At 39.9% G+C, this 14854-nt stretch overlaps 1 protein-coding gene and 1 pseudogene across 1 annotated transcript in view; one reads left to right on the top strand and one right to left on the bottom strand.

The window, feature by feature from the left end:
- galnt13 (UDP-N-acetyl-alpha-D-galactosamine:polypeptide N-acetylgalactosaminyltransferase 13) overlaps positions 1–14854 on the bottom strand; it is a 194846-nt gene that overhangs the window by 151855 nt on the left and 28137 nt on the right. The gene's annotated exons all lie outside the window — the stretch shown is intronic.
- Positions 14328–14418, top strand: LOC129699189 (U6atac minor spliceosomal RNA; annotated as a pseudogene).

Genomic DNA, 14854 nt, shown 5'->3' with positions numbered 1-14854 from the left:
TAAATTATACTCGTATGCCTTTACCGAAAAGAAATCACCAGAAACACAAGCAGAATCTACAATCACGCTTATACTAAAAAAAGATAAAGATTTAGAAGATCCGGGCTCATATAGAGCCATATCAATTTAAATACAGATCAGAAAATTTTAGCAAAGACTTTAGCAAGAAGATTGAGTAAATATATTAATAAATTGATAAATCCGGATCAAACGGGGTTTATACCTAAAAGACAATCATCTAATAATCTGAGACGACTTTTTAATATAATGTATTCACATAAAACAGAAAAGGAAGGCTTATCAGTTATATCTTTGGATGCAGAGAAAGCATTTGATCAGGTAGAGTGGCAGTATTTATACATAGTACTCCAAAAATTTAATGTGGGAGATAATTTTATTAGATGAGTAAAGTTACTATATGATAAACCGATGGCAAGAATATTAACTAATAATTTGTTATCTCCAAAATTCCAATTATCAAGGGGCAATAGGCAGGGTTATGTTTTATCACCCCTGCTATTTGCCCTTATGATAGAGCCTCTGGCTGAAAGGATAAGAACACATCCGAATATTCAGGGATATAATACTAATGACTCTAATAACAAAATGTCATTATATGCGGATAATATACTTTTATATATTACAAATTCACAAACGAGTACCCCGAATTTATTAAATTTAATAGAGGAATTTGGTTCTTTTTCTGAATATAAAATAAACTGGAACAAAAGTGAAAACATATCACTAAAGCCGCAGAAAGTGAATCACCTATTAAAATTTACATTTAAAATTGCAACGGAAAAATTCAAGTATCTGGGTATTCAAGTTACTAGAAGATATAAATCATTATTTAATGCTAATTTTACTCCGTAATTAAATTAATTGAATGCTCTGATTAAATTTTGGAAAACGCTCCCATTATCATTAATTGGCGGAATAAACGCTATAAAAATGATAGTTCAACCACAAATAATATACTTATTTCAATCCATACCAATATATATACCAAAACATTTTTTTTTTAAATTGTAATATTACCAATTTTATCTGGGACTATAAAACACATAGAATCAAAATAAACCACTTGTGCAAACCTAAAGAGGTAGGGGGACTTGCACTGCCTAATTTTTTATATTATTATTGGGCAGTGCATATTAAGAATATAATTTATTGGTTGGATAGTCCTTCTCAACAGATGGAATGGACAAGAATGGAGAAAGAGGATTGTTCTCCTTATGATTTAGGAGCGATCCTCTTCTCCCCGATAAAATTGAATAACACATTATATAAGAAGAATCCAATTATACATAATACAATACGAATTTGGAAACAAATAAAATTAACTTTAAAATTAAGAAACCTATCAGTACTCACACCAATAATGAATAACCCAGTATTTAAACCATCTCTTATGGATAAAACATATAGACAATGGGAAAGATTGGGAATTAAAAAGGTAGGTGACATGTATGAAATGGGAAATTTATTATCATCTCAACAATTAAAATCAAAATTTAAACTGAATAACAACCAATACTTTAAATATTTACAGATATGTGACTTTATGAAGAAATATATACCAAGATTTCAGAGTATAATGATAGACCTACTGGAAGAAGCAATTAATATTAAGGCGGACTCACAAAAATTAATATCATATCTATATAATAGTATTCTAAACAGAGAATGATCATCAACAGAGTCAATTAGAGAAGATTGGGAAAAAGAATTAATGAGAAAAATTCAAAAGAAACATGGGAAAAGTATTTGATATATATACACATAAATGTTCGATTAATGCTAGACATAATTTAATTAAAATATTACACAGATTATATTATTCAAAAACTAGGTTGAATAAATTCTATCCAAATATTTCTCCCATCTGTGATAAATGTCTTTCTCAAAATGCCAATATCACACACTCTTTTGTTTCTTGCACAAAACTTTATAAATTTTGGTGTGATATATTTGATATATTCACTAATCTTTTTAAGATAAAAATGGAACATAATCCTGAAATATTATATTTGGAGTAACGGGAGACGGGAACAAATTAAATATACCCCAAACTTCATTTTTTAATTATGGCTTAATAACAGCAAAAAAACATACTTATAAAAACATCTTATAGAAACTTACAAAATTCTTAAGGGGTTGGACAGGCTAGATGCAGGAAGATTGTTCCCGATGTTAGGGAAGTCCAGGACAAGGGGTCACAGCTTAAGGATAAAGGGGAAATCCTTTAAAACCGAGATGAGAAGAACTTTTTTCACGCAGAGAGTGGTGAATCTCTGGAACTCTCTGCCACAGAGGGTAGTTGAGGCCACTTCATTGGCTATATTTAAGAGGGAGTTAGATGTGGCCCTTGTGGCTAAGGGGATCAGGGGGTATGGAGAAAAGGCAGGTACGGGATACTGAGTTGGATGATCAGCCATGATCATATTGAATGGCGGTGCAGGCTCGAAGGGCCGAATGGCCTACTCCTGCACCTAATTTCTATGTTTCTATGTTTCTATACTTAAATTTTGGAAAAATGCTACGATACCAACATTTAAAATGTGGACCAGTAATATGTTGGACACAGCCCACTTGGAAGAAATGAGACTCCTCCTAATAGACAAACAAGACCAATTCTTAATGAGTTGGTCTCCATTTATTGATTTCTTGGATTCATGTGGTGCAACAGTATCGTAAAAATTTAAAGTTTCAGGTATGAGTGAAAGATGATCAAGAATATAAAAAGCATTTAATTGTGGCGATTGGACAATCTCCCTCCTGCTTCACTTTCTTACTTATTTCTTTTCTTTACTATTTCCTTTTCTCTCTTTTTTTTCACAGACTAGACTTTCTTCTATTCTTTACTATCTCTTTCTTTCTTATCTCTTTCTTAATAAAAAAAAGGAAGTTGTACAGAGAATGTATTATGATAACATAATTTTGGGAACCTTTAAATGGTACCACTGTATTGTACTTTCTTCTAATAAATAAATAAAAATATAAAAAATAAAAAAACTTCCCATATTTGCCTTGTTATGGTCTGGTTCGATGTATCAATAGTGATGCTTCTGATTTTGTGGAGGGAGGAACTCCAGATGCTGGTTTACACCAAAGATGGACACAAAATGCTGGAGTAACTCAGTGGGTCAGGCAGCATCTCTGGAGAAAAGGAATAGGTGATGTATCGGGTTGAGACCTTTCTTCAGACTGAGATTCAAGAGCAGGCACGTGCCGTCAGGGTAGGCAAGGTATGCACTGCCTACCCTGACTAGAATGATAAAATAACAGAAGGCGCTGAGGTCCCGGCGGCCGCAGCAGCGGTGAGTGAGTGGGTTTCTGACATGATCCCCAACCCCCTCCTTCTCAATGCTCCTGCCCTCCCTGCAACTTTACCCCTGGCCAGACTCCCTACATACTGTGAAAGGAACTCTCCCCTCATTGGCCCCATTAAATTAGTATTGCCATTCAATAAGTCATTCAACTTGTCCCAGTGTGCTCCCGTTTTTCCCACCTCTCCCCCCCCGCCCCCCCCCCCCCACCTGGTTGGAGCTCAGACCCCAGCAACTCTACCCCTGGCTGCGCGGCGCTCCAAATCCAGCGCCGCCCGCGGCCGGACGCCCGCAGCCCCAGCTCCGCGATGTTGGGAGTCGGCGGCGTCGCAGCACTGGGATACCAGCGGGGAGCGGGCAATGCCTTACCGGGGCCACGCTGGATTTGGAGCACCATGCAGCCAGGGGTAGAGTTGCCGGGTCGGAGCTACAACCGGCGCCGCCCACGGCCGGACGCCCCCAGCCCCAGCTCCGCGATATTGGGAGTCGGCGGCCACAGCGCTCCGGAGCTTACTGCACGGCGACCCGGGTAAGGCATTGCCCGCTCCCCCGCCTCTCCGACCAGGTAGGGGACTAAGAATTAAAGTTTCCCCCACCCCCCTTCACCCCCCCCCCCCCCCCCCCCCCCCCCCCCCCCCCCCCCCCCCCCCCCCCCCCCCCCCCCCCCCCCCCCCCTTCACATAAAAGCCCTCCAAACTAACTGACTAACATTTAAGCAACGATTTACAGATGTTTAAGTGTCTCCCCGGTCTCCGGGGAGGAGGCAGCCGCTACAGTAGTACAGACCTGGGTTGACCGTGGGTCGTTTGGGTCAAGTTTGGCGCCAAACGCGAGCTTTGGTGTGCAGACGACATCCTGGAAAAATGCCCGGTTTTCGCAGCTTTTCGGTATCCGGAACTCCGGATAAAAGGTTGTGCACCTGTACTTTACTAAGAGATATGGCTTTTGAAGAATTTATAAAAGTCGACTGACAGCTTACGGAGAGGAGAACAATCTGCGCATGCGCGGTTTAAGATTTTAAAAAAGCCGACTGACTACCTACCCGATTAATTACTCACGGCATGTGCCTGGTCAAGAGAGAGGGAAACTAGAGGCATATGATTTTCGTATCTTCTAATTTAGAGGAAACCGATAGGCACTTTCCAATTTTTGCATCAAACACTGATTCACAACAAATTTAAAATCAAATCAAACCAAATCTATGTGTCCTAATGCAAATTACAACTTTAAAAACTTTATTAAAACATGAAACATTTCCTTTGTCTATGGAAATGGTGCACTGTCATGCTGAGAACTAGATTCCACACTCGGTTTCTGTTCTAGAACTAGATTCCACACTCGGTTTCTGTTCTAATTATTGCATTTGAGTTTGGCTTGATTGTATTCATGTAAAATACTATTTGATTTAATTGGACAGCAGGCAAATAAAAGCTTTTCACTCTATCTCCGTACACGTGACAACAATAAACCCACACCAATGTTAGGTTACTGTAGCAAATGAGGATGCTCTGGCAAAATAAAACGTAGAGATGTTAGTGGCAGAGGGAGGGAGTGAGGGAGAAAAGTAGCTATAAAGAGAAATAAACAGCAAGATGAAAGCTTTGCAACCTATAGCATCCCATACATGAACAGGAACAGCTTCTACCCCTCTGCTATTGGCTTTTGAACGGTCCTTGTACAAGCTAGGTTCGATTCACCTCTACCCCAATATGGACTTTGTCTATGGAACAGATGTGCCTCAATGCTGAGAACTATATTCTGCACTCTGTATCTTCCCCTTTGCTCTACCCATTTCACTTGAATTTGACAATTGCACATACACAAAGGACACAAAGTGCTGGAGTAACTCAGCAGATCAGGCAGCATCTCTGGAGAACACAGATAGGTGATGTTTTACAGGTCGAGACCCTTGTTCAGTCTGAAGAAGGGTCTCCACCCGAAATGTCACCTATTCGTGTTCTCCAGAGATGCTGCCTGGCCCGCTGAGTTACTTCAGCTCTTAGTGTCCTTATTTGTAAACCAGCATCTGCAGCTCCTTGTTTCTATTACTTGATTGTATTTATGTTAGGCATTATCCGATCAGTTCGGATAGCACACAAAGCAAAGCTTTCCACTGTACCTCTGTACAGGTGACAATAATAAACCTAAACCTTCAAACAAAGTCCAGTTACGTCATTGGACTGGCATTGAAAAGATGAAATTTAGTACAATAAATGTTCATATCATATGGAAATTCTCACAACATAATGCCATCAGAATCTGCAACGTGTATGTCTGTTGCTATGCAGAACCCAAATGATAATGGTTACCCAAATGATAAGTAACCGAATAGCCATCTGCACTGCTGATAAAAGTGTGCCAAAGCCCAACGGTATTTTGTTCTGGAGAATCGATTTGCATATTCTATTATTATTGCAGAGCCACATAATGAATCCATTTATATGAAAGTGCCAGCGACTAACACATTCACTGGCAATATATAACATCCCTGGATTTGTGCCCACATCATTTTGCTATTTAATAATACAAACATAATCATTCCTTAGTTAAGTAACAGTCTCCAACCAATTTGGGCAGCAGGAATAAAGACTTCAGAAGAAAACAACGCAAATTGCTTAACTTGGCAACGTTTTGGAAAAAAAAAAAGTTTTGACTAAAGAACTTTCAGATTTTATTGCCTGTCATTTGGCCGATGTCAGTGTCTATTTTCAGCATCAAATCTGAAATTCTCAGCAGAGAGAGCAGCATCTCTGCCAACTCTTGAAAGTAGACACTCAATTAGTCTTACTCCTCTTTCTTTATTCGGTGCTGCAATTTCTTCCTCCTCCCTCTCCTTCTGACAGCTACATTGAATTAATGCCACCCGCTCTTTCATGCAGTGGACTGTAGTTTATTGTGGCTTTTAATGTAAAAAAAATAAGTTTCTTCCTTTTTATCCTTTTGCCAATAAGTCTTTAGCCTTCACTTACTGATCTTGCTCCCAATGGTAAAGGTTTTGTGCTATTTAAATATAGAAAGCAACAATATTTCTTAGACCGCATATGAAATATAGCATACAGTTCTGATCACCCTATTACAGGAAAGATGTGGCCGCACAGTGGCGCTGAGGTAGAGTTGCAGCCTTATAGCTCCAGACACCCGGGATCGATCCTGACCATGGGTGCTGTCTGTACGGAGTTTGTACGTTCTCCCTGTGACCATGTGGGTTTTTTCTGGGTGTTCCAATTTCCTCCCGCACTGGAAAGATGTACGGGTTTGTAGGTTAATTGTCTTCTGCCAATTGTGTATTGTCCTCAGTGTGTAGTGTACGGGGTGATCACTGGTCGGCATTGACTCGGTGGGCCAAAGGGCCAGTATCTCTAAAGACTAACGACTAATGTGGAAGCTTTGGAGAGGATGCATAGGTTTACCAGAATGCTATCAAGATTAGAGGGTTTTCTCCAAAACTGTAAGATTATGACTGAAGCCACTTACATTGGAAAAGTTCCAAATATTTATGATAGAAAATGTATTCATGTAGAGATTGAACTTGTTCCGCTGAAGCAGGAGGGACAATAAATTTAATTAACTGTTTTTTTAGAAATACAATGTGTTTGGTAGATTCAACAGAATTTGATCTTCTTGTAATTTAGGGGGGGTAAAGTGATAAGGGATCCTAATTTAAGATGGTTGGAAGGAGTATATTAAGGAACTTTATGCAAAATGCCTTTGTAAAAATAGGTATTGGAGCTTTCAATGAAGAAGTGTCCAGACCCAAAGCATTGCCTGTGCATTCCTTCCACAGATGCTGTCCAATATGCTGACTTACTCCAGCACTTGGTATTCTATGCAAGATTCCAGTATCTGAGGATGTAAGGGAGTCTAGGACTAGAAACCATAACCTCAGAATAAAAGGACGTACCTTTACAATGGGGATGAGGAGCAATTTATTCCCCAGAGGGTGGGGAATCTGTGGAATTCATTGCCACAGACGGCTGGGGAGGCCGTCATTGGGTATTTTTAAAGCAAATATTGACAGGTTCTTGAATCGTAAGGACGTCAAAGATTGAGTGGGAAAGATAGATCATTCATGATCTAATGTCAAAACAGACTCGGGCCGAATGGCCTAATTCTGCTCTTACATTTTATGATCTTATGATTTACAGTTCCTTGCGTCTCCAATGCTTTATCTTCTGTTTAACATGAAGATTTCCATAGGAACAATGGATAAATATTTGAAGCAAGAAAACATCACAGAGATCTACAGGTCGCTGCCTCAAATAATTAATGATTATTTAATTATAATGAGAAACCAAGTTCCTATCAGCACCACATTTGATTCTTGTTGAAACAAGGAACTGCAGATACTGGTTATTACACCAAAGGACACAAAGTTTTGGAGTAACTCAGCAAGTCAGGCAGCATCTCTGGAGAAAATGGATAGGTGACATTTCAGGTCGAGACCCTTGACCCAAAACATCATCTACCCATGTTCTCCAGACTTGTTGCCTGACCTGTTAAACTGAGTTCTTTCAATCTAAAGTCAACTTGACTCAAACACTTGTTGCTGTTAAAATCAATTCTTTATTCAGCTGAGACTAGTCTCTTGAACCTTCCAACACAGAGCTGATGCTCTGGGGCGGGTCCAGAGAGGAGTAACTTTGATACAAACTCATGGCATTTATATAGGTATTAGACATTTTAGATACAGAGGGTATGACAAGCTAGTAACCAATCATCTGAGTCCTTCTGGTGATTTACAACATCAGTCACATGATCCCCCTTCCCTGGCCTCATTACAGCCTTCGTTTGCCTGTGCTTTATAATTGTTTTAGAATTATTTTATTTCAACGCAGCAAAACCCCAGTAGGCTCTTATGAAAGACCATTCCTCAAAATACAAGATATGTATATAACACAATGATCACACAAGTCATACACACTGTCTATACCAAGAGAAAATATATTTCTATAAATCTAAACAATTTCTATAAGTCTAAAGTGTACCTTTCTATTAAGACAATACATTTCATAATTGGTGTTACTATAATTTTACACATTTTGAAATACCATTACCTATGTCTTTAAAACATTAATTATATAAGTTTGCTGAATTACAGTTTCTAAGTTCAAAACGCACATTTCCATCTCCCATCCAAAGATACATGGGTCGTAAATCTGTCAATTTAGTTAATATAAGTTTGGTGCCTTTCCTGTTATCGGGAAGTAGGATTTCCAATCTCATGTACCAGGCAGAACACAAGAGACTACATCTCAGACCATTACGTCAGAATTCCATCTGCTTCAACCTTCTATAAACTACTCCCTCAATCTAATTATTTCTCAAAGCAACTATTCCTTCACTTATTATTATTTTACACAGCCAAAGCTAACTGCAGTCTATCATCTCTCAGCCTTGAATTCTGTCTCAAACCTAGCAAAACAAGCCATAACTCTTCACCTTTATGTCACATTCAGAGCTCAAAAGTGTGCCATAGAGACAGAGCAGATGGCCTAAGAAGAGGCCCCTTATTCAGCTTCCCATTCTTCAACACAAAGCCGTATCAAAAACAATTTCCTCCAGTGCTATAATTGCCCCAAACAATAACCTAAGCTAAGCAGGTTCTGGTTCAGGCCTCCATGTTTTGATTCATCTTTGCCTGTGTGTATGTGTCTGTTTGCACTATTTCGGTTCAGGAAAACTTTAAGCTTTTCTTTTGCAAATTACCTAGCTTATATAAAAGTCACTATCCAAGCGGTTCCATTTGTATAATATTTCCTCAGACCCACTGAATTACTCCAGCGCCTTGTGACATTTTATTCTTGACGACTTTGGCCTTAGAGCACAGGTCTGACCTGACATTGTCTGATTTGGCCTGCTTCAATAGCCTTGGGCAGATACCCAGCACCATTTGTCCCAGTTGTGCTGCCAACTGGAACTTTCAAGCAGAGCTTCTACAATTTTGTCTCGCAGTTTGCTTGCACCAGAAAGAAAAGATTGAACTAGACTTATGCTTATTTATGATTCATGAACATGAATTTTCAGTAAGTTTCCAAAGGGGACACGCAAGCAAGAACAGAGAACTTAAAACAGGAGAGGTGAGAACTTAACTCCTCAGTCCTGCTCCCACATTAAATGGTTGATTCAATCTCAACCTCAACAACAATTGACTGCTTGCTCCCCATTGCCCTCAACTCCTTTGTTGTTTCAATGTCTTCCCATCTCTACCTTGAATACATTTCATTATTTCACCTCTGCTTTCTGTGGTAGAAAATCCCAAAGATTCGTAAGTCTCAAAATAATTCCTTCTCACCCATCTGAAATGGTTCACTCCCCACCCCACCCCATACGCCTTTCCCATATTTTTAAAAGGGAAAGACTTCTTTCCAATTTATATCATGTTGATCCTCAATCTTATTTTTCAATAAATTCACCTCCTATTCCTCTATATTCCAACAACAAGACCATTCTGCTCGAGCATTCTCCAAATGTCAAGCCTTTCAACTCAAAAACCAACCTAGTGATCCTTCCCGGCATTGGCTCTAATGCAAATATATTATGAAATATAATGCAAAAAAAACCCCAGGTTCCCATTTAATCTTTCCCATGTCACCTTAAACCTACGTTCGCTAGCTCTTGATTCCCCTACTATGCGTAAAAGTCTCCGTACAGATACCCTATCAATTCCCTTCATGATTTTATACAGCTCAATGAGATCATCCCTCAGCCTCCTGCACTCCAAGGAGGAAAGTCCTCGCCTGCCCAGCCTCTCCCTGTAGCTCAGGCCCTCAAGCCTTAGCAATACCTTTGTAAATCTTCTCTGCACTTTTGACTCCTGCCTGGTTGTGAGGAAGGGCCAGTTCCTGTGCTGCATACTACTAAGTTCTATGAGGTTATGGTGTAACTTTACAAAACACTGTTGCAGAAGGAATGCTTAATCAGAGTTACACATTTCAGAAATGGTCAATTTGTAGCCTCGGACATTCTAAGAAATAGAATCACAAGCAGTAAAGTAGAGGACAAAATTATTGCTTGCATCTTCTAGCAATGTTACAAAATTTTGAGATTAAAAAAATCAAGTCTTTAATTTATCCCATCAGATAAAGCATAAAATAAGTTTAATTTGACATCTAATTCACTTTCATATCTTCAGTATTAAAAAAGGCTATTTTCATACTTGGAAATTGGCATCTTGTTCCCTATTGCTTTTTCATTGACTTAACACAAAAGCTGTGATCGAGAACATTTAAAAGCCGATAACTTTCTTAAAATTTAAGCGAACTGAAAGAAATGTTCAGTTATTATAGATTGAAGCATTCTGAAACAAATATGAAACAATCTTAGTGTTTAAGAAGGAACTGCAGATGCTGGAGAATCGAAGGTACACAAAAAAGCTGGAGAAACTCAGCGGGTGCAGTAGCATCTATGGAGCGAAGGAAATAGGCAACGTTTCGGGCCGAACCCCTTCTTCAGACTGAAGAAGGGTTTCGGCCCGAAATGTTTGCCTATTTCCTTCGCTCCATAGATGCTGCTGCACCCGCTGAGTTTCTCCAGCTTTGTGTACCTATGAAACAATCTTACTTAGATGACTTGAAATTAAAGGATATAATTAGTTAGTTACCTAATTGTAGCTAATTACAAAATTAAATTACTAGATCTAAACATCTATCCATTTCTTAAGAATAGATTAACATTTTTAAATAGCCTAAGTGTCCAAATAACATTCACACAAGAATTCAGAATATAACATAATTTTTAAATCTCATTGTCATGGGTTTAAAGGCCAAATGGAAGGAATTTAATGTTTAATACCTGTAAATTAATGGCCATTTTAAATCAGCTTGCGAGTGGGATTTTCTGGAACGGGACCATTTGGAACGTTGAGATTGTAGTGTTTTTAGTCCCCCATATCTGCAGCAAATACACTGCCGGTTCTTCGGGGACTAAATCACCGTTTCGCAACTTAAAATGTGAATTAAATACATCTTAAGAAACACTTTTATACATAAAAATGAACTACTTTCTTTTAACTGGTCCTCCATAAAATCCGTCCCTGTTGGCGGCTTCAGAAGCTGATTTTAAAATCATTCCAGCGATTAACTTGTCAGGTTAATTTTTTTTTTAAACACACAGAACGTCCGTAGGAACGATTCTTTAGCAACATCTTGCACTCAAACAAATATAATTCAGGACCAGGTCGGGAAAAAAAAAAAAAAAAACATTATAACCCCGCACCCCCCCCCCCCCCCCCCCCCCCCCCTCAAAAAAGCACCAAAATCTCGCACATGGCCAGTGGCAGAATTGCAGCTCTGCTGAAGGTAAGTTTTGTAACATACCTACATCTTCTTTCTAAGATTTATACCTCAACCACCAAGATGTGATAATGTATTGATATTTTCTTTAAAATGCATTTTCTTTATTTGCCTGGTATCTCATGTAGAACTAAAGGTTCTGATGATATTCACAAAACATGAAATTCAGCTTTTCAAAAATCTAATTTGATTAACACCTCTTATCTGCTGCCTCACAGCGCCAGAGACATAGATTTGATCCTGACTATGGGTGCTGTCTATACAGAGTGTTTACATTCTTCCTGTGGCCACATGGGTTTCCTCCGGGTTTGCCAGTTTCTTCCCACATCCCAAAGACATACAGGTTTGGAAGTTAATTGGCTTTGACAAAAATTCAAAATTATCCCTAGTGTGTAGGAAAATGCTACACACTAGGGATCGCTGGTCAGTGCAGACTCGGTGGACCGAAGGACCTGTTTCCATGCTGTATCTCTCAAGACTAAAGACTGTACAATTGCAGTGTGCAGGGAGTGGATGCCAAAGTGGGATAACATAGAACTAGTGTGAACGGGTGATCCATGGTTTGAATGGACCTAGTGGGCCGAAGAGCCTTTTCCATGCTGCCTCTCTACAAACTAAAAAAAACGTTGAATGACTAACATTAAAGCAAAATACTCATTCAATTTAACCTGTTATCTTGACATCCTCAGATGTACTAACATTAACAAAAGACTCTTAGCAAGGTTAACGAAATATTCCCATGAAAATATAAATTATACACAATTTCCAAAATCTGATATAACACTACCGCTTACAGCAATTCCGAACAGTTTTAATCAATTTCATTTGTATTCAATGAGCGTAAAAGATTCAATATTGTTGACCTGGAAATCAGGCAATGAGCTACCACGTTTTAATTAGTTTTTATGTAAAAGATAATGCCACATAACCCTCAAATTTAATGATCTCTCATAGTTCACCATCATAGTTGCTTCTTAAAAGGAAAATTGTATCCATTTTACAAATTTAAACTGTGTAATTACTTTCAGCAGATGCTCACTGAAATGGACATAACTGATGATTGGAAATTAAAATAATTTTAACAAAATTTAGCTGTAGAAGATTTGTATTTAACTTCAGAGTCACGTGAGTGATTCCATGAAGAAGCCCCGCCAGTCCGCATGCGTATCATTACGTCATCTGCACTGTCGAGGCACCGGTCTGGCAGGCAACTCATTCCTGCCAGCGGTAAGTAAAAAACCTGCAGGTAAGTTTCAATACTTACCAGGTTGTTTCCTGTTGGATATAGTAGCGCAGCCCGGTCGAGCCACGGGGAAACCGGCCTTGGGCTGTCGGAAGACCCAGTTCAGACCGCAAACGCAGGAGCCGGCGGACGTCGGGTGCGCTACTCGCACATAGAAAACGAAACAAGAAATTAGGTGCGGAGTAGGCCATTCGGCCCTTCGAGCCTGCACCGCCATTCAATATGATCATGGCTGATCATCCAACTCAGTATCCCGTACCTGCCTTCTCTCCATACCCCCTGATCCCCTTAGCCACAAGGGCCACATCTAACTCCCTCTTAAATATAGCCAATGAACTGGCCTCAACTACCCTGACAAGGCGGTCAGCGGCTTCCAGACTGCTGTAGTTACCAGGGAGGGGTAAGTTCTAGTGGTAGCAAGGTGCCGACTGCACCATGGCCAATCCTGGGGGGGGGAGCCACTTAACAGCAAGCCCAAGAATCGGGCTAGGAGGATTCACCTCCCAATAAAAGCGACGTCTGGGGACATCTGGTAAGATGGAGCACCTGATAGAAAGGATGCTCCATCACAACAGGCTCCAGGAGGAGCTTATAACCAAGAGGTCACCCCATGGGCCGTGGCAGCAGCTTCAGGTAAGGCCTGTATAGAGAAAGATCAGCTCCAGAAACAGGAGCTTTATATCCACGGGTCCTTTTGCGAGCTCATGGCAGCAACACCTGTAGACGGGCTGCATAATGTCTCCCTCAAGGAGGAGGTTGAGCATACCAGGGCAGTTTTGTTCTGACCCTGAGGTTGGAGGTATTGGAAAGCATACCTCAAGGCATAAAGCCAAGTAAGGCTGTTTGAGCACAGCTCCAGCATAATATGCTCCAGCAAAAGGAGCTTTATATTCGAAGGTCTCCTCAGGAGACTCTGGTACCAGCACCTGCTCATGGCTGTCCAAAAATCCTCTCTCTGTGAAAGAGAATATGAGTGGTGAGTGTAACCAACTTCAAAATTCTAAAAATATGCCTGTGGAACGTACTGAAATAAATGCGTATGGATAGAAGGGAGTCCTCACAAACGAAGGTGGAGAATACCCGGAAGGGGCTAGAGTTCCCCTCATGCTATAAATACCGGGAATAAACAACGCTCAGGGGTGACATTAAAACAAGCCGCTGAACCTTCTCTTGAGGTAAGACCTATTCGACAGGTAAAACTGGATAAGGAAGCAAAGCTGTCGGACCAATCTATAAAAAAAGAGGTACCAATAACGAGCAAAGCTTCATCGTTGCGGCAACAACACACCCAACGCCTCCGTTGACAGTAAGCAGTTCATTGGAGTTGGTGGCAGTATGAAAGTTGGACAGAGGTCTTTAAATCCGAGACCCAAGTCGGGCTCAGGGAAAGTATGGGACCAGCTACAAGTGGTAATATTTACACTTGTTTGTACCAATAATAATGATAACATGTGTTTAGTTTATGTGTCGAATGAAAATAGCATTTCCTTTGATAAGGATGGAAGGGGTGCTAGTGACCTTACAACACACAAATAGTTGGCATCTAACTATGTAAAGCTTCACAATACCAAGGTTCCAAGCACAGAAATTGGGCCAAATTTGTCTTTACAGGCAAGCTCAGAATTATGTCCAGAGTTGTCCTACAAGGCAGGCTCAGTATTATGGTCAGGAATTCACAGATATGACCTGGCCATTGTGGAAAAGATGCAGAATGTCGTTTACTTAGCATCTGATTTCCTTAAGATGCTCCCATTTACAGAGAACATCTGAGACATTTTGAAAATTATCTGGATAAGGCAATAATAAACATTGCAAAATGGGTTACCTTCAGTTCCCAGGTTATTTACCACTTTACTAAAACTAATGCTTGGACTGCTCAGAGCTCAAAAACATTTGTTAGGTCTGGAGGATATTCTAACGCTGCATGTGGTTAAAAACAACTGTTCAGCCTCAAACTATGTTCAAGAAAATGAAGGTTACACCAATTAGAT

The sequence above is a fragment of the Leucoraja erinacea genome, chromosome 7, assembly GCF_028641065.1.
Source record: "Leucoraja erinacea ecotype New England chromosome 7, Leri_hhj_1, whole genome shotgun sequence".
Classification (NCBI taxonomy): domain Eukaryota; kingdom Metazoa; phylum Chordata; class Chondrichthyes; order Rajiformes; family Rajidae; genus Leucoraja; species Leucoraja erinaceus.
Note: the sequence above shows the minus strand (reverse complement) of the source record. Positions and strands in the feature narration are given on the sequence as shown.